This window comes from Oxyura jamaicensis, chromosome 8 (genome assembly GCF_011077185.1).
Source record: "Oxyura jamaicensis isolate SHBP4307 breed ruddy duck chromosome 8, BPBGC_Ojam_1.0, whole genome shotgun sequence".
Classification (NCBI taxonomy): Eukaryota; Metazoa; Chordata; class Aves; order Anseriformes; family Anatidae; genus Oxyura; species Oxyura jamaicensis.
Genome location: NC_048900.1, coordinates 104,486 through 130,509, shown reverse-complemented (window position 1 = coordinate 130,509; position 26,024 = coordinate 104,486). Strand labels below are relative to the sequence as shown.

Below are 26,024 nucleotides of genomic sequence, written 5' to 3'. Positions count from 1 at the left end.
TTGCACAGCATTTTAAAATGCAAATCTCCCATTAAAGTCAAATAGAAGCCAGCCAGCTAAAATCCTAGTCATCATTCAGAACTGTGGAACTAGAAGGGTCTCCAAACAAGAGTCTGTAAAATTAAAGCATCATCAGAGAGTGCCATGCACTTAGCCTTTGTTGTCAACACAAAATTTTGCTCTTCTTTAGTGTCCTGAGTTAACTCTGAATATTCCCCTGCTGATCTATGAAATTGAGAACATTCCACACATTAAACATACTATAGCCATCAGTGAAGCAAGGCTCATTATATTCTTCAGCTGTAGAATATGACCCTTGTTTGGCATAAAAAAGAAGCATGTGATGAAAGTGACCTACCTTTTGGTATAACAAAGTTATAGCAATGCAGAAAAATAAACCTATTTCAGCAAATTGATTTTACTGGGGAAAAAGCTACAAAAAAAATAGTTCTTGAAATAAATGATACCATTATAGAATGCAGTTCAATTATATTAAAAGGAAAAAAAATGTTTCAAATCCTAGGAAAAAAAAAGATGAGATATTTTCTATTGTCAAACAAAAATTCATTCTACCTCAAGTGAAGGGGATTTTAGAAAATTCTGATCCACCAAAGATAAAAAATAAATTGCTCTGAACTGCAAAAAATACCTGCTGCAAGCCTGGAAATATGGCAAAATATAAATATTGTTATAAATATATGGCAAACAATTTAAAGTTAAAAAGAAGAAAGAACATTTTTACCTAGATAGGATCAGATCAGTTTCTTCAGGCAGAGCATGAGTAACTTCAAGTCAGGTTCATGCAAGTCACTCATTCATAACCACAAAGGTAGAAGTGAGCCTCTGGGCTTAATATGCAAGAGTTGATCCCTTGTTCCTAAATCAGCATCAGTACTGACAGCTGGATCACCAGGAGTATGTCTACCCAGCACAGTATGGGCTGTACAGCGATACTGAAAAAGCACTGACCCAATACTGGTAGGGTACTGGGTGCAGGGTAAGTTTATCAGCTGATAAAGGGGGGCAGCCTTATTAGGTCTGGCAGAGCAAGAGCCATTCACTGGACATGAAGCAGGAATCATTCAGAGCAGGTGGTGGGTCTCTGCACAGAAGTACCTCTTGCTGTGCAAACCTTTAGGGCAGAAATTACCAGTAATCCTTTGTGTTGTGCTAGTTTCTAACTCCTGCAAAAGAACATCACATGCTTAACATACCCAAAATCTGCATTTTGCTCTGCTCCGTTTCTGTTTTCATAAACTAATTTCCAGCAAAGTCTTCACCCATGTTAATTTTGAAGTGCCCCAAACCTGCCTGATCTTAGACACTATATAGACCTCTTGGCAACTGCTAGCACGGTAGGAATGAGTCAATGAATTGTGGTAAATATTAGACGACAGAGTGAAAGAGAAAGCTGTACTGAAATCAGTGAGATGATGTACAGAAGAAAAAAATAAAACTTGAAACAAAATGAGACTGAGGTCAACATATTATTAAAGATCAGATTATCATTAATTGTAATTTGAATTCAGGTGAAATTAACACTCATCTCACAGAGCCAATGTAAAGAAAGTAGCTCTCCCCCAAATCTCCAGCTGAGATCCTCTGCTGATGGCCTGACTATGCAAACACTTATCTTGTGTACTGATGACTAATGCAGATAATATCTCTGACACTGGGATTGTTTCTCCATTTGATGAATAAACATGCCCTAGTGCGGGAGTAGATCTCAGTACTGCAAGCTCCTCAGAGTAGACTCTGCATTCTTTCCAAGACACATCGCATCCCAATGGTTCTATACATTAAGAAGAATAAATAAAGTTTCCACATTAACAAGTAGTCTTTTTATTCAATGCTTTGAAACTAAAAGTCATAACCCAAAAAGCTTAAATGAACATTGTTTTCCTCAATTCTGCCTTGCTGGAATGGCAGCAATAAGATTGCCTTGCAATGCCTGAACTGCACAACTGTGGCACCTGTTCCACTGAAACTATTTTATCCTTTGTTACAGGATGTGAAATTTTAGTCGCAACTTCAGGCACATTTTCAAAATAGCATAATTCAATAAAGAGTTTCAATGCAGATTCCTTATACTGAGCAGTTATTGGATATAAAAAACAGTTCTGTTTTCTCCCCCTCCCACTAAATAGCCTGACTTCTGAGCTAGTCACACTTCTTTGCTTACTTTCCTTCTGATTCCATGTCTCATGCAACACTGCATGCTCATCTTCAAGAAGGCTGGACACTGCCACCTCCCTTGAACGCTATAGAAGTGAACACCACCTTTACTCCCTTCCCAGAGATATCTGAAGAGTCCTGCTTCTCAGGAAAAAAAGGTGACTAGCTAATCACCTGCTCCAGGCTCTGTATATAAAGTATACATAAGTCAGGTCATTAAAATGCTTCAGCCCATTTCACCATGAGGTCTGTTTGCCTGCCATGTTTTAATGGTGTGTTTCCATTACAGCTATTCTGACTGTAAAAGTCTTAAGGAATAAGAAATTATTTTATTATGCTCAAAAGTGGCTATGGTTTTAATGAAGTCACTGGTCATATGCCCAGCCTAGTTCTGGTGTCTGCTTTTCAAGACAGATCTTGGAAAGCTAGACAGGTCAAAGAAGGAAAAGGTAGTTTACATTTACACACTTTTAGATCATCCTGTATTTATGCTGTGATACTTAAGAAATACACCAGGTGCTAGTTGTAAGCCAGAAAAAAATATGTATTTGAAATATAGCTCTTTTATTTGATGGGGGAAGGTGTAACAAAATCTAACATCTACAAAAAGCTAGGTGAATTGTGGTTTGAAAGAAGATGAATATTTTAAATAGCGATGTATTAGCTTACCATGGTGTGTTTAGATGTCTTTGTCACTGAGCCTTTTGTTTTGTTTCGTCTTGTCAAAATTGGATCCTTTTTCAAAATCAGTGCTAACAGGGGTAGCCCAGCAGAATTAGGACAACACATCCAACTCAGAGTTTGTTTTCTGGGAATCACTTTATTTATGCACTTTTGCTATGCATGGGAACCCAGGTCTTCTGTGTCCACTGCCCATTCAGACTGCAACTGATCTGTGCACAGATTAACTGCAAAGGCTGTATTGCTTGGGAAGAGCCAGATCATGTTGTTACCTTTCATGACCATACTGGCTGGACATCACAGTTCTGTCTTACGGTAAGGCAGTCTCTCAGGTATGGGGAGTCATGGCACTGCTAGGCACCAAGAAAACTTGTAGATGCTTGTGAGCAAAAGGTCTCAGTACAAGATGAGTGTTACACTACCTTTTCACCTCACAGAAGTGTTTGAAAATAAATCAGTGTTTGCAGTTACTCAGACAGAAGTTATTTGGGAATTAGTTTTCCTCATTCAAGTTATTTAATGAGATACAATAAATTAGAGAATCCAAGAAAGACAGCCAAAATCCAATCTTGAATGATAAAAGGATTGAAGTTTCATCTGAAGAAGATTATGTTTGACCTTATGACAAATGTGCTCTTACTCATCCTTTTTCCAGTCTTGCCCTTTCCATTACATTATCATTCTTCTCTCCCAAACAAGCACCAGGCGGTCTTTATGTCAGTCAGGAATGATGCAGGACACCCATGTTTATTCAGCTAATGAATACCAAAATCATCCAGCACTATCAGCTACATATCTACCATGCTCCACATCAGAAGAGCTAATGGTTTTAGCAGCACTACTCTGGGTGACAGTAAACATAACATTTTAAATCTCATAAACCTTATATGACATAGACAACTCCCAAAGAGTTGTAGGGGTGCTTATGGGGACGTAGTGACACACAACACATTCCAGAGAACTGGAATGCCATGGATGGTCCACTCATCTGTACAAGAGGCCAAACTCCTATAATTTACGTTGTCTAGAATGCTGGTGGCTTGGAGGGGAACATGAACAGCACTAAGATATCAAACACCTTGTGCTCCAGGACACCCCCATGACACAACCTCACCAGAACAATTTAACTCCAGCTCCAAGACTCTAGTTAAGAACTGCAAGTTTTTTGTACACAGACATCCAGGAACTTGCTAGACATGCTAGACATAAAACCCAGCAAGAAAAAACAACAAAACAAACAAACAAAAACAAACAAACAAAAACCAACCAACCAAACAAACAAAAACAAACAAACAAACAAAAAACCACCACCGCCAAGAACAAAAAAAAAACAACAAAAACAAACAAAAACACAAAAACAAACAAACAAACAAAAACACAAGCAAACACAGTCCCAACTGAATGAGACAGTGAAATTCTAGTAACATGCAGGGGCAGATACTTTGTCCATTATTAAAACATGGATATATGCAAATCTTTCTTATAACTGATAGTGCTTTGAAAGTAGGAGTTGAAAATCAGCTTCATATCTTGCAATGGTCAACATATGCCTGTGCATATGCAGCTAATAGCAAAGAAGCATTGCAGATTGCTGCCTGACAATGGAACTGAAAGTCTGTGAAATTTGCAGTACTCTAGGGAGTTCACATACAAGCTCTGCTTCATACATGCACTGGCTGGAGAAATGCTAGATCTAAAGCATCAGTTCCCCCAAGTGGTAAAGCTGCACTGGGGCATTGAGAGAAAAGCAGTGTAAGGCTGCATATTTAGCTCACATACACACTAGAGCTGATTCCATCACAGAGGAGAAATGAGAGAAAGACTGATATGGGCTGGAGAAGAAGTGCAGAAACTTCATAATACGTAATAATGACACTTGTAACCCTTGACACTGTGAAGGGAGTTGGGCGGGAGTTGTCTATAGAATACGACAAGTGATTATGAGCTGCCCTGCTAAGGCAGCTTCAAGTTAAAGAAGGTGCACCTCTCAGTAAGGTGATACTGAAACACCTGGGTTTTCTAGCAGGTATTTATGCCTTGTGTACTAGGTATTTTCTATCTTAAATTCATTTAAATATAAAATTTGTGTCCAAAACACATACAAGCTTATGGAAAATGGTAAGGAAAAGAACTTTTGCTACTACAGTTTCTCTCTCTCTCATTTTGGTTTGGAAATATCCAATGAAATCAGGAAATGCACGTGTGTATCAGCAAAAGGTTGTGTCAAAGGCAAAAAAAAAAAAAAAAAAAAAGATGAATTGCCTAGTTATGTACATTTAAAGACAGCTAGATGAGGGAAAAGGTAAGACACAGTGTCCTAATGAAAGGAAAGATAGAAAGCACACATAACATTCAGCAAACTGTGACAGTAATTTCATTAGAGCACAGGAAAAAAAAAAAAAAATCAGTAGACTGTTCAACCTACTCTATCAATTTCTTGTCAGCATCGACCTCAATAAATTCTTGAAACTCCACATAACTGTTTCTTTTGTGAAGTGCAGTCCTCATCTCCTGACCCTTTCTTTAATTCACCTACTTTCGAAGTATATAAAAAAGTACAAAAATATGCTTTCAAAAAGGCAAAATAAACACAATGCCAAATTGAGCACTGGAGACTTGATTGCTACTGAGCTTACTACAATGAAAGAATGTGATTTACCAGGGAGTCAATAACTTCTGAAATGAACTCCCAAAGAAAACTAAGGGGGAAAAAAAGGCTCCATAGAAAACAAAAGTATATGCAAATAAACATCTTTATATTGCCATAGGATTCCAGTTCAGATAAACATCTGACTGCAAGCAAAGTAGTCTTATCCGCAACTCGCTGCTTTGAAAATCAAGCTGCAAAAATGTTTGCTTTCCATCTTTCTTATTTTTGTCAATTTTTCTTTGATTGAGCTGGCCAAATCTTGCCAGACAGGGCTTCTCCATTTCCTCCTCTCCTCCCGCCCCCTTCCCCCCCCCCACCACCCCTTTTTTTTTTTTGCACTTTCTCTTTCCCATCTCAGTTGAAACCACAAGGTGTGTATATTTTTAAAATACATAAATAAATAAAAGCCATTAATATCTCTTAACTTCAGAACTAAACTCTGATTAATCCAACTGGTAATTGGATTTGGTTTATATTTTGAACATAAACCCAAAGTTTATGTGACATGTTATTTGGCATAACATGAAAACTTTCCCTGATTAGCTTACTCCAGAAGACCAAACAAAATGAATGAATCACACAAACAAACACACACGCCCACAAACTTGGTACTGCTTAAGCAGTTAAGTAACCACGACTTGCTCTTTTGTCATTGGATGCAGTTCTGTCCTCATAATAATACTGACTTTTTTGTGAATTCATTTGTGTGCTATAGTGACGGAGAATCTCCCCAAATACTATAGAAACACAAAAGTAAGGTATTTTAGTTATTTTACTACATTGTCCAACAGGAAACATCTCTGCAAGGAACAGACAGACATATGAATTAGGTGTATGACCCACAGATTTTTCTATACAGCTCACTTCCAATAACTTAGTCACTGCTATATTATGCAAGATAAAACTCACAGTTTCAGATGGGGTGTACCAGATCTGTGGATTTTGGCTGCCACTTGTGCAACACACAGTATAGATGGGCACACAAGAAGCACTTAATGGAGCTTTAAAGGCATAGAGATGTTTAGAAGGCAGCTGTCAGTTTTTGCATGTGCATAGCATATCAGGAAAAACTGGGTTGGTGTCAGTCAAATTATCTTGTCCATCAGTCTTATAGGAAATACACTGAGAAGATGTTGAAAGAGATGGTGTTATTTATTCTGTGAAATGAGGGGATGTTTTATGTAGCAAATATGACAATGAATTTGCAACATGAAAGAATCTTCTTACTACATCTTAAGTACCCTCCTTGATCCAAGCTTTTAGAATAACCTGAGAGTGTCAATCAGTAAGAGAACAATATAAAAAGACCTGATAAAAACTCGGAAATTCTATTATGTGAAGTCAAATGAAAGCAACCAGAAGCATCAAGTTACCATTTCCTTCTTCTTCCATCACCTGCTGCAGCTCTTCCTCTAACCTGACTGCTCTAACCTGGTGAGTGAAAAAAAAGTTGTCTACTCTCAGCTAATTTTCAGAAATTGACAAGTCCAGTTGTGTCCATTGCTTCTTCACATGTAGAAACCAACTAAGTAAAATAGCACCAGAAAAATAACTTCCTTCCCTTGGATGTAGGAATGGGTATTTAATCCTTTCAGCAGCAAGCAACTTGCTCATGCACCTAACTCCTACTTCTCTCCATTAAGCTTGCTCCTAATAAAGCTGTTCAGCCAAGATATCTATGTTCAAAATGTGTATCATCTCTCTGGTCAAAGTTCATCCTTGAAATAAGAATAATCTCCCTTCAGTTTCATTCATAGTAACATTTTAAATCTTTTACTCCTAGTGCCAGCTGGCATCATTCTTGCAGTGCAGGTACAAATTATGTTTACAGCCAACGAGAGACCATAAATATGGAAAACAGAGAATGATTAACAGTTTTGACAGATAAAATTGGAAGACTTCCACATAGGAGATGCTGAAGCTGCTGTAGATATTGCTATAACTTGTGACACTTAGACAAGTGCAATGTCAGTCTCAGTAAGAAGCTAAAAAGTCTAGAAATTCCAAGACATTCTGCTATTGTTTAAAAGTACTATTTTGCTAGCATGCCAGATAAGAGAATAAGATGTTGACCACAACAAACCTATTTCTCAGTAGTTCTACCGAGCTCCTATACCACCAGAACAATTTCTCCATTTGCCACTTGAAAAAGTCAGTTACAGTTAGCAGACTGATGCCTATAGACGAACAAGGAAGGAATTCATCTAATAGTGTAGGGAAAGTTTAAGAAGCCCAAGCTGTAAGCACTCCCTCTTGGTATGCATCCATACATAACATACCATCCTTTTATTTCAAGTGTATTTCACTACAAGAGGAAGGAATAACCAACATCTGGACCACTCCTCATTTCACCAGAAGTTTCCAGAGTTATTTCAATCACTTTTATTAGTATTTCCTGCCACCACCTAAACAGATCCCCCACTTAAAAAGCTAGCTTCATCCTTATCAGTACATAAAACATTTTAGTTAAAATGCATTGTTGTGCATTTTCTCTTGGGTTGGAGAAAGTAGAAAACTGCTTGTCATCATATACTGACTATGTTATTCCAAAAAGCATTTTCCTACAACAACACAGAAGGACAGTCCTTGTAGTGGTACATCTGTACTTCATCTACCAGCACAAGTGAAACAGCAATAAATACTGAGCAAAGAATGTTCCTTTGTTTTCAGACCCACAAATAAAAAATATCTTTTTTTTTTTTTTTTTTTTTTTTTTTTTTTAATTACTACAGATCCCTGGACTCGTCACAAATTTGTTTACAAACTTATGTGAGTGTACTGTCGTTGTACATCTCACACCCCCAACTTTGATTGTGACATGAACAAATGCTCTTCTTGTTGGGTCTAGCACCTACCTATTCACGTCAAGTCTCACTTGCAATTGCCAGAGGAACTATCAGAGCAAGGTGGTAAGACAGAAACTCTCAGGAATCACTGCTGGCAGTAAGCACGGAAGATGTAGGACCTTACTGGTGTGATTTAATGACTAGGATTCAGATATGTTCTCATAGGATATTGGGAGGCTCTATGACCACAGTTTCTTCATGAAGTATACAGCTGAGGATAACAAATTTTTTCAAATAAAATAATTCTACCATTTTTACAAAACACTTAAACTTTGATTCTTCAGACCAAAGATTATACTCTCTGGCAAGCTTTCATTTATATTTGTTGTCTTTAGAAAAGTAAAGCAAATGGCAATAAAAAGAGCACTGATTCAATTTACTGATTCAGTCAAGAGGCCTCAGTCAATCTGAGTAAAGCCTCAATAGAGAAATGTGGCATTTGGATCAGTGGCTTATACTACTGTTCTTGAATGGCATGTTTAAGTTACAACCTCCCTTTAATCGGTAGAATTACCTGAAGATGTTCGTTAGAAAGGTTAATGTTTAGAATTTGAAATAACTATTAAATTCAAAAATCCACAAAAAAATCCTTCATATTTCATTGGATAATAATTTTAATTAGCAATTAAACCACCATGATGCCACCAGTTATTCCATAAGACTTTGCTCTTTGCTTGTATTATTCAGCCTAAACTGATCTTTCAGTCTTTTTGTGCTGGTTAACTGTAATACAGTCTATCATTCCCCATATGTAATTCATTTTTTGACATTGAATTTAATGTTCAAAATAAAGCCTTATGAGGAAGGACTAATATAAGCACAACCCTTTTTTCCTTTGAAAATTAACCTATTTGTGTCTACAGCACCTTGCAGGAAACCTGAAGTATAAAGTTTGAGAGAGCAGGTTTCCAAAGTTAAATATATATATACTGTTAATAAAAATAAATAATATACATGCCTACAAGTACATTAACAACAGTGCCCACTTGCCATAATGTTTAAGTTTATATACAAATAGAAATGCAACCATGCTGTTTCACTTTAGCACAACCTTAGAGTTTAGCTCTAAATCATTTCTGAGGAAAGGCTTTCTGTAGACATTTCACTTTAGTTGTAAGTACAACTGCAAAACACTGTTGACTGGTGGACTCCAGAGACTTGTTCATTACCTGTCATTAAATGTTTTAAAGTTTGCATAATTGATCCAGCCAATAAGTCATCATTGATTTATAGGGGTCTGTGCTGAAGAGTTGCTTGTTAAAAATTCATAACACTGGTATGTGTCTTTACAATCCATTAGCTGTTTACGTACCCACAGTCCTAAGATTGATTGACCTTGGACCAAGATTCTCATGGACTCTGCTTTTTTTGAAAAAACAACAACAACAACAACAACAACTTTTTATTTCTTATTTTTTTACACAGGTCCACAGTATAGAAAAGCAATACTTCAGTCTTCTCCCTTGACAGCTATACTTTGATTTTTTCCCCTCCATCAAAACTGAAACTTTAGTTGAAATGATGAATAAATAAAGCATACTCCATAAACACCTTTCCACTATTATTTAAGCTTGTGAGCTGTGCTGTTAGTCTCCTTTCCCCACCATCAAATTCAAGTGTGTAAATGTTCTAAAAGGCTTTGAATGTTTTATGATGATTTCAGGGAATGATGGAGTAATAGCTGAAGAGCGAAGCTATTAGTTTTAATATTTATATTGAGTGCTCTGAAACATTAATGTGACAGGATGTAAGATCAGAGCAGCGGGACATATTTACTTCACAACCACTGCCACGTGGCAAAAATGTTTATTTTCTGAAGCTCTGAGGCCAAGTTTTTTCTCTAGAACTGAAAGTTCAGATTGATGTATATATTTGCTTTTCCTGATCTTCTTATTTATTTTCAGGAACTGAAGATTGGTTACTGCTTCAGATACAACTTACTTTTTCTCTTTAGGTAGGACCCAAGCATAATGATGCTGGCAGTGTGTCACAGTCTCTTTACGGAAGTTTTCCAAAGCTGTTATTAATTTAGAAATTCATCTCTCCCTGTCTGCTGTGTCTGCTTCTGAAAGAACACCTTAGAGAAAAGGAAAACAGTCATTTGCTAAAAAAGAAATGGGATAGACTCAACAGCAGAATCATCATTAAAAGGTCATTCATATTGTCTTCCAATATTTCATGCATGAAGTAAACCAACCCTGTAAATGTCCTAACTCATTGTGCTTGGTTCTTCTGTTCAAACTAGTAAGCATATTAAGGTGATTGTAATTACCAAGGGTCAAACAGTGCTCACCCCACTTGTTTGTTTCTCATGTTTTTCAGTGAACAAATAAAGGAAGTAAGATGAGATCCCTAGGGATAAATCTTCCTATCAGATTTGCAGAGCGGATCTGATATAAGTGGAACAAATGATGACTTATTGCTGCTACATTATGAAAATATGATTTCTCCAGATGCTTCCATGCTCTGTGTAAGGACTCCATAGACTGACACCACCACTAGGAAGGCAGTGCACAGAACTCCATCAGGAGAAGAAGTCAGCTCTATTGCATGCATTTTAGCCCAATGTAACAAGCAAGTTATATTGAACTATGCCAAGCAGGTTTAGAAGTGCTTGGCAGCCAAAGAAAGCTAACCACATATCTTAGTTCTCTCTCCCATACTGCATTAGCCTAATTAACTTCTGACTTAGTCACTGGTGATATCCAGTCCCAACCACCTTTTTCCCAACAAGTTGCAGGTAGTCTCTCAAAAACAGGAGAAAAAGAAGAGATGCATAGATCCAGCTCTACTTACCCCTTTAACTTTCCTTTTCAGCGTAAGAGGAAGTTTAATGTTGTTTCAAACCTGTTACAAGCATGTTAGTGTGTTCAGTATAAATGAGCTCCAGTGCTGGAAATATGGTCTTCTTTAAAAAAATAATAATAAAAAAAGAGCAGCAGCAGTGAAATTTCCTCTAAATAATTTACAGCTGATTTGAAATCCAGACACATGAATGGATAGCTTATATGATTTTTTTTTTTCCTATTGCAAAATAATTTCATTTTTTTTTCCTGAAATTCATATGGGACAATGTTATTTCATTGCTTGGATTTATGAGAGTACTTGAATCTTCTAAGTAGTGTCGAATACACTAAAGAACTTCACTGTGTAAAACCAAGTTAAAGGGAGACTCTATCTGTAGCCTAGCAGTAGTTCTTTGAAGGACCGGGCTCCTTATTACAGACCATACCCACAACAGAAGCAGCTAATAGAAATATTCATGAGAGCATCCTTTGGTGATTCACAAGAGGCAGAACATGCAGCATTTTCTTCTGGAAGTTTATTTCTCTAACCTTCACGTCTAGTGACACATAAATGTCAGTTTATCCTCCACCATTATTTGGAATATTCCACTAACTGAATCAGTCCCTTATGCACTTCTCAGACACCTACAGCTACAGATCATTGTTCTCTGCCTTTCCCATGTCTTCTGTTCTTAACTTGTTTATGCTTGTTGTTTAGGACACTTTTCTAGATATAATTCTTATTAACTGAATTGTACATTGCACTACTTAATAGATGAGAATTTTAAAACAAATTTAAGGGGAGAAGTAAACATGCTACCTCCACTTGCGTGTACAGCGACTCTGTAATTTCTTGGTCCTCTCTGTATCAGTCAGAAATCATTTATTTACAAGCATTTACCTCTACTTCTCTGCACAGAAACAGCCTTTCAAGAGTACTAGAGGAGACTTTCTATAAGGAAATAAAATTGTTAATGCCATCAGTGAGGGTAACAAACATAGGGAGAACGATTTTCATCACTGAAAATATGGGAGTCACATTCTGACCAATGTCTTGTACAGCTTTTTTGAAAGGTGGAAGAAAAACACTAAAGTCAAGGTGTTTGCTATCTCATCAGGACTTCTCCTCCCTGCAGAACTCCAGTACAATATATTCTCCACCAATTAAGTTCTTTGACTTGTAACAGAGCATATATGTGATGGTTTTACTCGAGTGGGCAGCCGAGCTCCACCACAATCGCTCTCTCACTCCTCCCCTCCTCAAAGAGGAAGGGGGAGAAAAGACAATACAAAGAGCTCGAGATTTGAGATGAGAATGATTTAATTAAAGGGAAGGGGAATGGGGAGGAAAATAAACAAAAGAAACAAAAGAAGGCCGCGTGGAAGCACAGAGAGAAAGGAAAAAAAGTTATTCTCTACTTCCCATCAATGAGCGATGTTTGGCCACGTCCTGGGAAGCAGGGCCTCAAAACGCGTACTGGTTGTTCAGGAGAGCCCCTCCCCCACAAGAGTCCTGCTTTATTTCTGAGTGTGACATCAGGTGTTATGGAATATCCCTTTGGTCGGTTTAGGTCAGCTGCCCTGGTGATGTCCCCTCCCCATGAATTGCCCACCCCCAGCCTGCTGGCTCTTGGGGGCTTGGAGGGAGTCCTGATGCTGTGCCAGCACTATGCAGCAATAGACACAACACTGGAGTGATACCAGTGCTGTTCCAGCTATGAGTGCAGAGCACAGCACTGTGTGGGCTGCTGCAGGGAAAGGTGACTCCATCCCAGACAGACCCAACACAACATATCAACACTACAGAGTATGCAAGAGTGAGAAAAAGCTGCTCAGTAGTGCTGAGACTGAAACACAGGCCAAGAGAAGGCCAGGCTGTGACAAGATTGACACCCTGTCTTCTTGTGGTGGGAACATGTTTGTCAGGATGAGAGCATGGCTATATATATGCACAGCCTACAGAACCCAAAGACTCAGGCTTCTCCTCTGAAAATAAGACATTTCTGGCCAGATGCAACTTACTACTACTAATCTTTGGCAGGGAGCTTCCACACAAGTGCTGGAATGATAAAATACCATTTTCTTAGCAGGATGTTCACTGACAACTCCCATCTCAAAAATGCCAATTTTGATTTACAAACTTAACATTTGGCAAGATTTCACACATGGTACATGGTGAAAAGTGCTCATCTCCATATGAAATCTCTGCCTCGGGCGTCAAAGGAAATGAGAGCAATTTTATTTAAAATGGGTCAAATTCATCCCTACTGTTACTCCACTGGTATTGTTTGATTTACAACAGTGATACATTTTGTCCAATGTGGTTAATGGAGTCATTGTTAAAAATTCTGCTTAAAAGAACTTGCTTTTTTTTTTTTTTTTTTTTTTTTTTTTCCCTTACACAGATGAGCTTTACAAAGCCCAAATCATAAGTAATCTTTTGTTATTCTTTTGTTATTTACTACACAGGTAGCTAGCAATGATGTGCACAACAGAGTACTGGCATATCCCTATCAGGAATGTGACTTGGTATAGTCTGTGTGATATACAAATTGTGACAAGTTTGCTTTCAGAGTGTAAACTTTTAAAAAAACACTATAAAGACCCCCATAAAAATACAGCTTTGACTAGAAAAAGATGTAAGCCACATAAAGGCTACATAACTATTCTTCCTTAGAGATCAGGAGAAATATGACAAGTATGACTGCTATTATAGTTATATAGCATATTCCATTTAGCAGCAATATAGAGGAACTGTGAAAGCATATCCTAAGGTATTTTCACTTCATGCATTTGACACTGATATTAGTTATTGCATTTAAGATACACTGGGCTGTTTATTGCCAACTGTTTCCCCTCACTGAGAATGTTAACCAAGGCAGAGGAATATTTGACGTTAAAAATTATTTAGCTTACTACTCTTCATTTTCTTTTTAGTATGCAATTATTTGTTTGGTTTCACTGAGCAAATGGAATTTTAAGGGCACTTCAAGGAAAATAAATAAAGTACAACCCAAAAGGGGCTTTTTTGTTGTTGTTTGTGTTTAGGAACAGAACTGAATCATGCATATGTATGAATGAACAAAATCAGATTAGCTAAGAAATTGGAAATTGCACTCCACACTAGAGCATTTTTCTTGCTCTAGAGATCTTTGCTATGGATTTGAAGGACTAATAAAAAATCAGCAGCATGACTGGAACAGATGTTTTATGGACTATCCTTGTTAATGGTCTTTTTAGCTTCTCCTAAGGACTTAAACCCAGTTCTTCACTTGTCCTGAATATCTGAGATGATGTTAACATTGTCCAAAATGTACACTAACAAGCTGCAGTGAAAAGCTAAGGTCTTGCACATGCTTATGAATAAAAATTCAAAACATTGCTGTAAATGTGATGAAATCCCAAAGTGGGTAATGTTACAAAACAAAAAAGTAAACTTATTGAATGTATCAAACCCATATGGTATCATACCGCTTGAAGTGAAGACAAGGCTGGAAAAATACTTGCATGCACTGTACTACTTGTATTGTAAAAGCAAGGGCTCATTAAAACTGTAGAAATTCACTTTATATTTAAATCATGGTTCACTTCTTTATACATTGAAAACTGAAACAAAATGAGACAGATACTCACCCAGTGTAAAATAACCAGACTCTACTGGCTTCAGTGGCATTGTGTCAATTTATATTTGCCATAGAGGCTTTGTGTTTTCAATCTAGTTAGTGGATTTCTGCAGGTAGAAGAGATGAATAACCAGGAAAATTACAAATCAGAGTCTGTCAGAGATGTTTCACTAGTCAAGTAATACTTAATCTACTGTTCCTGTTATATACACTCATTATTATTATTATTATTATTTTGGTAATTTCCTAGGTTCTCCCATGAATTCATGCTTGCCAGACACTGTATGAGTTGCTCATTATACCAGGCTCTGGGAGGCAAGGAATCACACTAGGACTTGCCATTTTATCACAACTTTCAGCTAAGACTATACAAATATGGTCCTAAACAATACCATCCGGACATGTGACTGGTCCCTCTAAATCCCACTCACTGGGGAAAGAAACTTGAGAGGTATAAATTACTTCTCAGGCTTAGAAAAGGGGGAGAAAAGGAATTCAATTTCATTTAAGGAGCACTTGTTAAACGGTACTTGAAAAATTTCACAATTCAGCTTGCTGCTTTTTTACACAGAAGTACCAAACTGTTATTGAACACTGAGTATCCTAATGTTTTCGCTGTGTCAGTTACAGAGATGCACCTTCACTTCGCTAAGTGATAGAATCATAGAATATCCTGAGTTGGAAGGGACCCACAAGGATCAAGTCCAACTCCCATCTCCACACAGCACCACCCAAACATCAGACTGTATCTGAGAATGTTATCCAAATGCTTCTTGAACTCTGGCACTCTTGATGCCATGACCACTTCTCCAGTGTCTGACCACCCTCTGGGTGAAATACCTTTCCCTAACACCCAGCCTGACCCTCTGCTGTCCCAGATCCATGCCGTTCCCTCAGGTCCTGTCGCTGTCCCCAGAGAGCAGAGCTCAGCGCCTAACCCTCCACTCCCCTCGTGAGGGAGCTGCAGGCTGCCATAAGGCCCCCCACTCAGCCTGCTCTGCTCTAGGCTGGACAAATCAAGGGACCTCAGCTGCTCCTCATATGTCTTCCTCTAGACCCTTCACCATCTTTGTTGTCCTTCTTTGGACGTCCTCTAATAGCTTTATAGCCTTCTTATATTGTGGCACCCCAAATTGCACATAGTGCTCAAGGTGAGGCAGCACCAGTGCAGAGCAGAGCAGGACAATCCCATCCCTCAACGGGCTAGCAGTGCTGTGCTTGAGGCGTTCCAGGGTATGGCTGGCCCTTTTGGCTGACAGGGCACACTGCTGACTCGTATTTCATTTGCCATCAACCTTGCTCATGTATGTGGGATTTCTTTCTAAGGATGAAGCCTTTCTAAGCCTTTTCTCTCTATATAAAGCATTTCTCTGAGGATTAAAAAAAAGAAAAAAAAAAGAAAAAAAAAAAAGTTTGTTGTTTGTTCCTTGACAAGTTACAAATTCAAGTGTAAAATAAGGACAATAATGTTCAGTTCCTTCCTGAGTTTTTTTTTTGATTTTTTTTGGTGAACACTGTTCATATGCTTCTCCTGGCAGTGTTCTTAAAGTTTGCTATTATCCAAATATATCTTCAGATGTCTTTGCTTGTTGCCACTGTCATTCTCATATTTCAAATGTTCAGATTTGGTTTGTGAGAGCTTTGGTTTGGAAACAGTTTGAATTCGGAATAGCTGATGAAACACTTCCCAGATATGGCTACATAAAAATCTGCAAAAATACCTATTACTGCCAAAATGTTCTGATTTGATTCAATAAACTCAAAGTAGCCTCAAATTCAAGCCTGAAATTCTCCCAGATTTATGCAAACACAAGAATTTGAGTCACTCACACTGGGCTATGGATTGTTTCCATACTAAAAACTTTGCAGAGAGAAAATGCCCTCATTAACATTCTACACATAAAATTAGTCATTAGCCTACTTGCAGGCTCCTTGATACAAATTTTAAACAAAATAACCCGCTACTTTTATTATCTCCTGAATTGTAACTGCCTAAATCACAATCTGAATGCTCTGGTATATAACTCATTACAAAAAACAAACAAACAAACAAACAAACAAACAAAAACAAAACAAACAAAACAAAACAAAACAAAGCAAAAAATAAATAAATAAATAAATAAATAAAACAAACAAAAAAAAAACAAAGAAACAAAAAAAAAGATGAGCAGTGGAGAAACAGACGTGACAAATGCACATATATTTCTTGAGTCCCTCTACAAATTCAGATTTCTCAGGCCAGTGAAAACATTTGCAAGAAACAGTTGGAGCTGATTTTTTTGCAAATATCGCATACAATGGGCAAACACTCAGCAAAGTGAACAATCTACCACCAAAATGCCTTATTTTTTAGGGAAGCTGTCCTGCAACATGCAACCTCCTGCTGCCTTAGGACTCCTGCATCTTGGCTTTTGGAAAAGAGGTGAGCATCCAAGAAGTTCTGCTTGTTAAAAGGAAATTATCTGTGAAATGTGTTAATTTGATTCATGTCAGTATGGAACAACGCTAGGGCCGCATGATGAAATATAACCTTCCATTTAAGAAAAACAGAGTGATTAGTGTACATAGTTCTTGTATCATGCAAAGGAAGGGTCCAGCAATTTCTGTAAATAGAGGGTTTGAAGGACGAACATTGAGACGCGAGTCTGGGAGATAAGAGGACCAAGGAGTTTTTTTAGGAAACTGCCGACATTTGCATGGGACACTGCCCAAGCCTCTGACATCCAGCAAAGAGATTGCCAAATAAGGAGAAAGGGGGATTTGAAGGACGACCAAAGGACAAAGCCTGGGAGGAAGACTACGAGCCTTCAGCACGAGAGACCCCCAGAGAGACCACCAGAGACTGATACACATGCATCTGGAGAGGGTTCGGATTCCAGGAACTAATTATAATAACCCTGCCTTTTCTAGGAATAGTGATGAATATATATTAGTCTAGGAGCATAAAAATCAGCCACCTGATGTAACAGGTGTGCATCTTGGTGGAGCAGAGACTGCTGGTGCACCCAGCGCTCTTTGCTTGCCTCTATTCGCTTAATAAATTACAAACTTTAATTAGAATCCTATTTGGGACTCAATCATTTATCACATTATCCCACAGAACAGAACCCCTCTTTGGATTCACATTTTAAAAGCATTTAAATGAACAGCAATATAAAATGTTTCATGGCTAGGGGGTCATAACATGATTTTCTTGGCACAATCTTTTGTATCCCATCACTACCTGTATACTGCTTCACTCTTCTTACAGTATGTAAGGATATATTGTACAGAATAACCTTCTACTTATTTCTGCTCAATCCTAGTTTTCTTCCTGACACTATAATAATTCTAGGCAGCTGTTACAGCTGCTTTCCCTGTTAATGTGTAATGTGGAAAAATAGCCTAGATCTGAGCTGGAATACGGCCTCGACAAGACTTCGTAACAGACAATACTGATATTTAGTCTCATTTAAATAATGATAATGATTCCTTATAGCTGACCAAGAGAGACCCCGTCACATATTCTTTTATAATACTGAAAGTAAGTGTTGGTGAGAACTGCTGATTATCTGATAAGAACACAATTAATTTGTGCCCATACTCATTAATCTTTCTTAATACATGTCAGCCCATTACATTTGATCCATGAGCTCTGTCCCCAGTCTTGCATGAAAATCTCTCAGGATCAGAATCACATCATGAATTGGCATGGAGCCACCAGCTCCAGCAGTTGACTGCAAAATACTTCAAAGCCATCAGCAATGGCTGTTGTATTTATGTACACATGCCCGAGTAATAAGTTCACAGCTCCTGTAAGGCAGACTGAAAGACGTTGGCCGTTGGAAAGCCTGAATCCTATTTAGAAATACAGCTGTGTCCCTGTTTAGATCAAATTATTGCTCATCTTTACTCTCTTCCGTTTCCACACACACAAGTGTTATTTCGAGTGGTGGGACAATCTATGCAAATACTTTCCTCATGGCTTTTTAAAGCTGTATTTGATGTAGCATTGATAAACATACAGCAATGCTTTTAAACCAAAGTAATATGTTTTTCAATGTATGACTTTTCTGCAAATTTTAAAATTGTGAATCTTTGCAAAAGTACCAAATATTGCATTTCAAAGGGAAATATAAAATATTCTTAAAAGGAAGTTGATATCATAGATATTTGCTGTGAATTTTGTTGTTACAGGTCCTTCCTGTTAATTTGGCATTCAGGTTTATCCCACAATGTCTGATCATACTATATCATATTTTCACAGAATTCATCAAGAAAATACTTAGAGTTGTTACAGAAATTAAAAGGACATACATTTGCATGTATAATCACACAAAAAAAAAAGAAAAAAAAAGAAAAAAAAAAAAAAGAAAAACTTAGTTCCTTTAGGAATTGTCAGATATTTCAGTTCAAGGGTCAGCTGGCTGTGCTGTAGTTTTGGTAAGCATAGCCTTTTGCAACAAAATGCTCAATCTGCATTTCCACAAGAACAATGTTCTATGCTCTTGTTAAGAGGAAATGAACATGTATTATGAAATGACTGAGCAGGAAGACAGAACCTCACTCAATGCATTTCTCTCATGAAGAATAAACACCCTCACACACTCTCAGCCACAGCAATAATATCCACAGCTTTCATGGGGGGTTCTTCTGAGAGCTTTTCTGTCAATCTGGGCTCTGTGCATAGCTTTTGACCTTCTCTTGCCTTTCTTAAACCAAGGGAAAGGGATAGAGAACCTTACAATATAACTGCCAAAGATAGCTCCCAAATGAAAAGCCCCTGCTATTTAAAATACAAGTAACATTTTCAAAAGTTACAGAGCAACTTATATTACATATTGATTTAGCTGCAACCCAGTATTTCCTGATCACGCCCTAGCAAGCAAATGCATGTTTTATCCTTATTAAAGTGTCAAACTGGATCTTAATCTTATTGAATTGATTATACTGCAGCTTTGAATTACTCTGGAAAAAAAAAAAAAAAAAAAAAAAAGGAAGAAGAAAAAACCAACATATTCATTCATTAATCACTCACTCATGTAATGAAGAAGGTGAGATTGCTAGCTACAAACTATGCCTGATGAGCTAATTGTGAAGGAACACAGTTCAGCTGATTGCCAGCTGCCCAGAATGGTAACCCTCAAGGGAAAAGAAGGAAAAAAAAGCCCTCATCTCTGCTCTCCCCCAGCAGCGACCTTTTCACATCTTCCAAAGCCATGTAAACTGTGAAGAAGCAGACTAAGCAGACTCAGCTGATGCTTTCCCACCTCTCTAGCACAGGGATGATCAGAGCTATGTCTCCCCCCCCCTTCGCTCTCTGTCCACAGACATCAGATTGTGGTCCATCATCTTTAGATGTTTGTTTCTACAGAAAGAATAAAGCATGAGGGAATAGATGTGGTTATCTTTCAAAGTATCACTGCAGATAATGTGGTAAGATTGCCCACTCATCCTCTGGGAGTTTTCTCCAGCTTTAAACAGATCCTTACCAACGGCACTGCCAGGCTAGGATCATGAGGAAATCCATTTTGTTGCTGTTGTTGTTTTGTTTATTTTTTTTTGTTGTTGTTTTTTTGTTTTGGTTGATGTTTTTTGGTGGCTTTGTTTTAAAAAAAGCAGTACTCACACAAGGATTGTCACAAATGGCACAGAATAAGCAAATTTGGACACAACTGACAACCTTATTGCCAGATTGTCAGAATATCTGAATCAGGAGAATAATTTAAATGTCAAAGCAAGGTACTACAAAAGCAAATTCCTGTGATTTACTGTATTGTTCAGATATAATATGACCTAAGGGTAAAGAGAAGAGCTGACTGAAAAGAAGTCTGTTTTTCAGAGGGATGTGGAACTTCTTGTTGCAAATTCACCAAAAAATCTGAAAGTGCAAGTTTTTTTGTTGTTTGTTGTTGTTGTTGTTGTTGTTTGTTTGTTTGTTTGTTTTCTCAGGCAAAAGCACAGTGGTACTATGAGAGAGTTCTCCAGTAGGGCCTTGGAACTTGCCCTGATATACTTGTTTTTTATAGATATTTACTGTTGTGAGAATTAAGACACCAGCTTTTGGGAAATGCTCTGAAATCCTTGGGAACAAGAAGGTCTAAATGCCAATTATTGTTATTTTTAAACAAAATATTTTACATGGAACTGTTGACATATAACGATGTTGGTATTAGTGTGGACTATTGTAACGCTCTTCATAAAGCTTACACTGAAAGTGTGGAGACTAAAAGACAAACATATATTTATAGTGATAAGCCCTTTTCAGTGGCTATCATTGTGTTGATATTCACGGCTTCAGGGAGGTTTTGCCTGAATAAGGACTGCAGAATAATGCCCATATTAAGAAAATGATATGAACTGAATTGGAAAGTGAAAGTCCAGGTTAGGAGCTGTCATTCTGAAACTCATTTTCCCAACCATGAAGATGAACTCTTATTACCTGTGAATATGGAATTCAAATACTATTTTCAAGTTTTAAATGTAGGTAACACTTTACATTATGTGTCAGTGTGGTACCAATTACAGCATAACTCTGCTATTATGAATCTGTTGAGAGAAAGGACTGAGCCAAGAAGTTTCATAGTAGCCCAAATTTCAAGAAAAGTTCAAGAAGATTTCAATTTACTCTTCTTATACAAGCTCATATTTACTGTCTTGGGACACTTGATGCCTTGGATGTAAGAACGTTGTCTTCTTACTGTAACAAACAGCTTGCACTATATATTTTTTTCTGTCCTCCTCCACTTTACAGGTGAAAATGAGCTCCTCATCTAACCACTTGCACACCTTAGTAGCTATTGCAAAATTTCCCTGTTACTTACCCCTGATAAGGAAAGTACATGTTTCCTGGTTGCAGTGTTCCACAATGAGTTCAGTCTGGACAAAGGGAAATTGAACGTTGCCCTGGTTCCACAACTGAACTGTCTTCCACAACTTTGTTTGAAACCAGCTCTTCCCTTGCTGACTTACAGTGCTGTAGCTACAGCAACTGCTATTCATCTGTCCTGGCTTTGACCAAGATGGGGCCTATTCCTCAGGAAGAGTTAAAAATAGATGTGATGATATCAAGGTGCTTTTACACAAAGCAAGGCTGTGCCTTAATCCCTGAGAGAAAATCTTACAGGATTTAACATAAAATATTGCCATAGACATCTAACTTGTCTTTAGCAGCAAACCGTGTTGCTAATCTAGAAGCTTGATGGCAATAATAGCCACGCTTTTCATTAAAACAAGTGGATTTTCACTGTCTTCTCCTTAACCACAACTGGGAAATATGGACTTTCCAGTGATCAGTGAGAGTAATGGAGAGATTCTGACACCGGTACACAAAGTAGCTGTTCCTTTCTGCATGCTGAAAGCCCTGGACTTTGCCTGTAGAGCAATAGTGTGCCATGTTTGAGATGTTAATTCACTGTGAAGATGGAACAAACACAGGTCTAAGCTTTTGAACCATAAAACTTATACTATTATTGAAGAAAGGAAATCACAAATTTATGTTTAAAGAATAAAATTAAGTCAATTTGCCTACAAAATATTTCAGCTAGATATGCAAACTTGGATTCTGTTTGCTGGACCATGCTTTTAACTGGAATATTGAAACCCTGCATACAGGAAAAAAAAAAAAAAAAACCTGCATACACTAGACTGTTTTCATCACAGTGAATGGCGCTTGTATACTGATATCTGCCATTAACACTAAAATGGGCTTATATATGTAAAATCCCTCTGGCAATGAAGGAGAAAAAAGTCTTTAGAGTTTCATACATAATGGATCTATAGCAAAATTAGCATTTTATGAAAAAAAATTGAAAACCTAGAAGGAAATTATAATACAGTTTCTATTTTGTGTGTTCCACTTTGCCAGTGCATTGTATGTATGATACAACTCACAGGTCATCTCCTACATATCTATTACAAAGTCACATCAAAAATTCTTTCATTTATCTGCAGACTCAATTACCCACCCATGACCTGAGTCCTCTGTAACATTATGATAGGAAAAGTACCCTCTTGTACTGTGGCAAGAGGTTAATTTTCTGTTTAACTGAAAAATTCTGGGATTTTTTTTTTTTTTTAATTGTAATAAATACCATGACTTCTCTACTGTGAAGTGTTTTCTGTGTATGTTATATGATATGCTTACACACAAATAAATAAAGTTTTCTCTGCAGGTAACCTCTGCAAGCCTAGGTTATTGAGCATACACGTTGCAGACTGGGTACAGTACACTAAGTAAATATACACCTATTCAGGGCATCAAGCAATTTCATCTCCTAGTCATTTACCTCCTTTTCATTCCCAGTGCTTTCCAGGATGACCAAGATGCACAGAGATCTCCGCCCATTTTAGGCATACTCCACGCTAAACTTGGCTGCATTTGAATCACCAGAGTGCCAGTGTGAACCTCTGCAGAACAAGGACTGCAGCTTGTTTCTTTTGTTAGAAACAAAAGCTCACCTAAGCCAAGTTTTTTCTATGAATTTGCCTGTTACAATTAGGAACAGAGCAAGGAATAGCCCTGCTAATTCCCATGAATATCTTCAGGCAAGGCCTGTGCATGGTGGTGTGATAAAAAAGGGCCAAAAATCATTCACATGTGAAGACAAGTGGGAAAATGAACTTAGCAGGCCCACCCTCAAATGGGAAGGCATCACCTTCCCCTTCTTTTCAGGATTCTGTATCTCAATCCAATGGCTTTAAAATGTGAATCAAAACCTATTAACATGGGCTTTATGTTTACAATGGAATAAAAGTTGTAACGCCAGCAGGAAATCAAATTCAGAGTTGTATGTGTTTCATATTCTGAGCCTAAATTTTGCGATAGCCTTTTTTTCCTTCCTTAGTGAGTAAATGCACATTTAGAGTGGCTAGGTACTGTTTAAGTCTGCAGTCACACATACTTACAAATCAATATTTTGGTCAGGAAGAAAACAATAATTACTTATTAATTTATAAACAAATTCATCCCACTCAACACATTGAGATGGAAAGGCTTACGTATTTGTTAATCCATGTTCTCATTCCCTAACTCCTAGGAATTCTAACATAATTTTCTAACAGAATTTTCTAACATTCTAACAGAACTAGGAATTCTGTTCAATTGTTCTTTTGCAGAAGATATTTAAAGAGCTTTTTAAATCCAACCTGTTAAATTGTGCTTCCTTCTATACTTTTGGTGTTTTGATCCTACATACCTAAATACCAAATATGAGTCATATTTTTGATTCCTGACATCATTATTCAGCTTATTTTTAAAATGGGGAAAAAAAAAATCATGATTCCCCAAAGAATCAAACAAACTAGCATGGAAGTTGAAGGAGAAAAACAACATTCTCCCTTAGGCTGAGCAATGTGGTTCATATTTCCTTCTTCCAGATCTCTGCCTATGGGAGCATCTCTCAAGGCTGAGTCAGCAATTTCTCAGAAAACCCTTGTAAACATGTTAGTAGCCATTTCATTTTGTCATCTACCTAGGCACACTGGATTAGTATGCAAATAAGACACACAAGAACAGACCACAGCAGCAGTGCTAATGCTTTAAGTGATCTTTCAGTGTAATTAGAATTTGTTTCATCACACTAATTTGACATGGCAAATTAGTGAAGCTAAGATCAGGGGGTTTAGTAGAGCCAGGGTGCTGGTATGTACACAGAAACTTGCCAGTAAGTCCGTTTGCACATGGGAGTTGTGTAACATTGCAGAGAAGTGACAATAGGAAAAGCTCTAGGAAAAAAAAAAAAAAAAAAAAAAAAAAAAGTTTTTTAATTTTAATCTGATAATTTGATAGGTTATATTTTCTTCTGCTACCGTATTATAATAACAGTCTAAAGATCTTGGTCTCTCTGCTGTTAAGAAATCTTTCAAGACTTAGGATAAGCTACATGGTACCACAATTATACAAGTTTAGTCAAGTCTGGCCCAGTGGTACATAGCAACATGCTGTGCTGTCACATGGGAATTCAAGAGACAACTTCATGATTTCTGTCTCACCAAATGTGCAAGGTGAAAGCCATTCCACAGCAACAACAAAACTCTGGGCTGAGGACAGTGATCAGCTTCTTTTCTACACCCTCCTGCTCCAGATCATGCAAACTCAGGAGGGTTCCTGAGTCAGAAATTAAAACCAGTCCACTATTGTTGCAGAGTAGTCCTGAAACTCAAAAGTTTTCAAGAATGGCTGGAGCAGGAAGTAGTCTAGAAGAGGTCTAAGGAAAGGTATGGTTAAGAGGGTACTCACCCAACTTACAGGGAAATAAAATATTTAACTTCCTGATTAAAATGAAGGCTCAAGACTGTTCCTAGTTTTCGTAAAACACTTATCCCTAACATTAAACAAGTTACCTGACCTTTGATGCAACACACTGTTCATTTGGACCTGCTGAGATCATGAAGCAATAGGGTGCATCTGGCTAAAGATGAGATGATAAAACTCTCAGCTGAATCACAGCTCTCCCCAACATCCCCAGAGATGCAGCTTCCTTTTGCATCTCACACTCCCTGAGGGAAAAGGGCTGTGTAAGCCAAAGAGGGGCTGCCCTGAAATGCAGTCTACAGATCTGAGAATTCCTATTCTGTTTTCTTTTGTGTTGTACTTGATTCAGAATAATGACTGTGGTTATAGTAATGGCAGTCGTTTATAAAATTTGCATCATATAATGAAATGCTCATATAATGGAATCATATAATGGAATGCTAAGACTTGGAATGTTTAAGAATAGTGGAGTGGAGAAAAATAAATAGGCATATTTAATCTGATTATCTCTTCACTGATAGGATAATAAGCTATTCTTTCAGTTATATACTTTGCATTACTTGTATAATTTGGAAATGTCCTGAGGAGAATTTAGGTTGTCATTAAGAAATGCCAAAGCAGCCACTCTTTGGACAGTTAGAAGGAAAAACATTATACTCAAAAATAAAGCAAGTCCTAGGCAACGTGGAAATCCTCACTATGGAGCCTGAACAGAAATCAAAAAGGAACAAGCAGAATAGCATGATAGAAGTGGCCCTTCAAACAAGGAGACTTCTGTTGGTATCTTCAAGTTTTGCACTTCCAAAGTGGTAACATCCAAAGAACTGAAACAGAACAGATGTTAGCTGAAGTCCACCAAAGCAATCCCAGAGACTCTGGAAACTGACCTATTCTTTTCTTTTTCTTTTGTTTTTTTCTTTTCTTTTTCTTTTTCTTTTTCTTTTTCTTTTTCTTTTTCTTTTTCTTTTCTTTTCTTTTCTTTTCTTCTCTTCTCTTCTCTTCTCTTCTCTTCTCTTCTCTTCTCTTCTC

The 26,024-nt window shown here is 37.5% G+C and overlaps 1 long non-coding RNA gene across 1 annotated transcript; it reads right to left on the bottom strand.

Annotated features, from left to right (window-relative positions):
• Positions 1–1,638: 1,638 nt before the first annotated feature.
• LOC118170440 lies at positions 1,639–25,077 on the bottom strand. Its single transcript, XR_004752718.1, has 5 exons — positions 24,981–25,077; positions 24,734–24,893; positions 14,772–14,868; positions 10,294–10,429; positions 1,639–1,792 (listed from the first exon to the last, which is right to left on the bottom strand). It is a non-coding gene; the product is annotated as an uncharacterized LOC118170440 (long non-coding RNA).
• Positions 25,078–26,024: the final 947 nt, after the last annotated feature.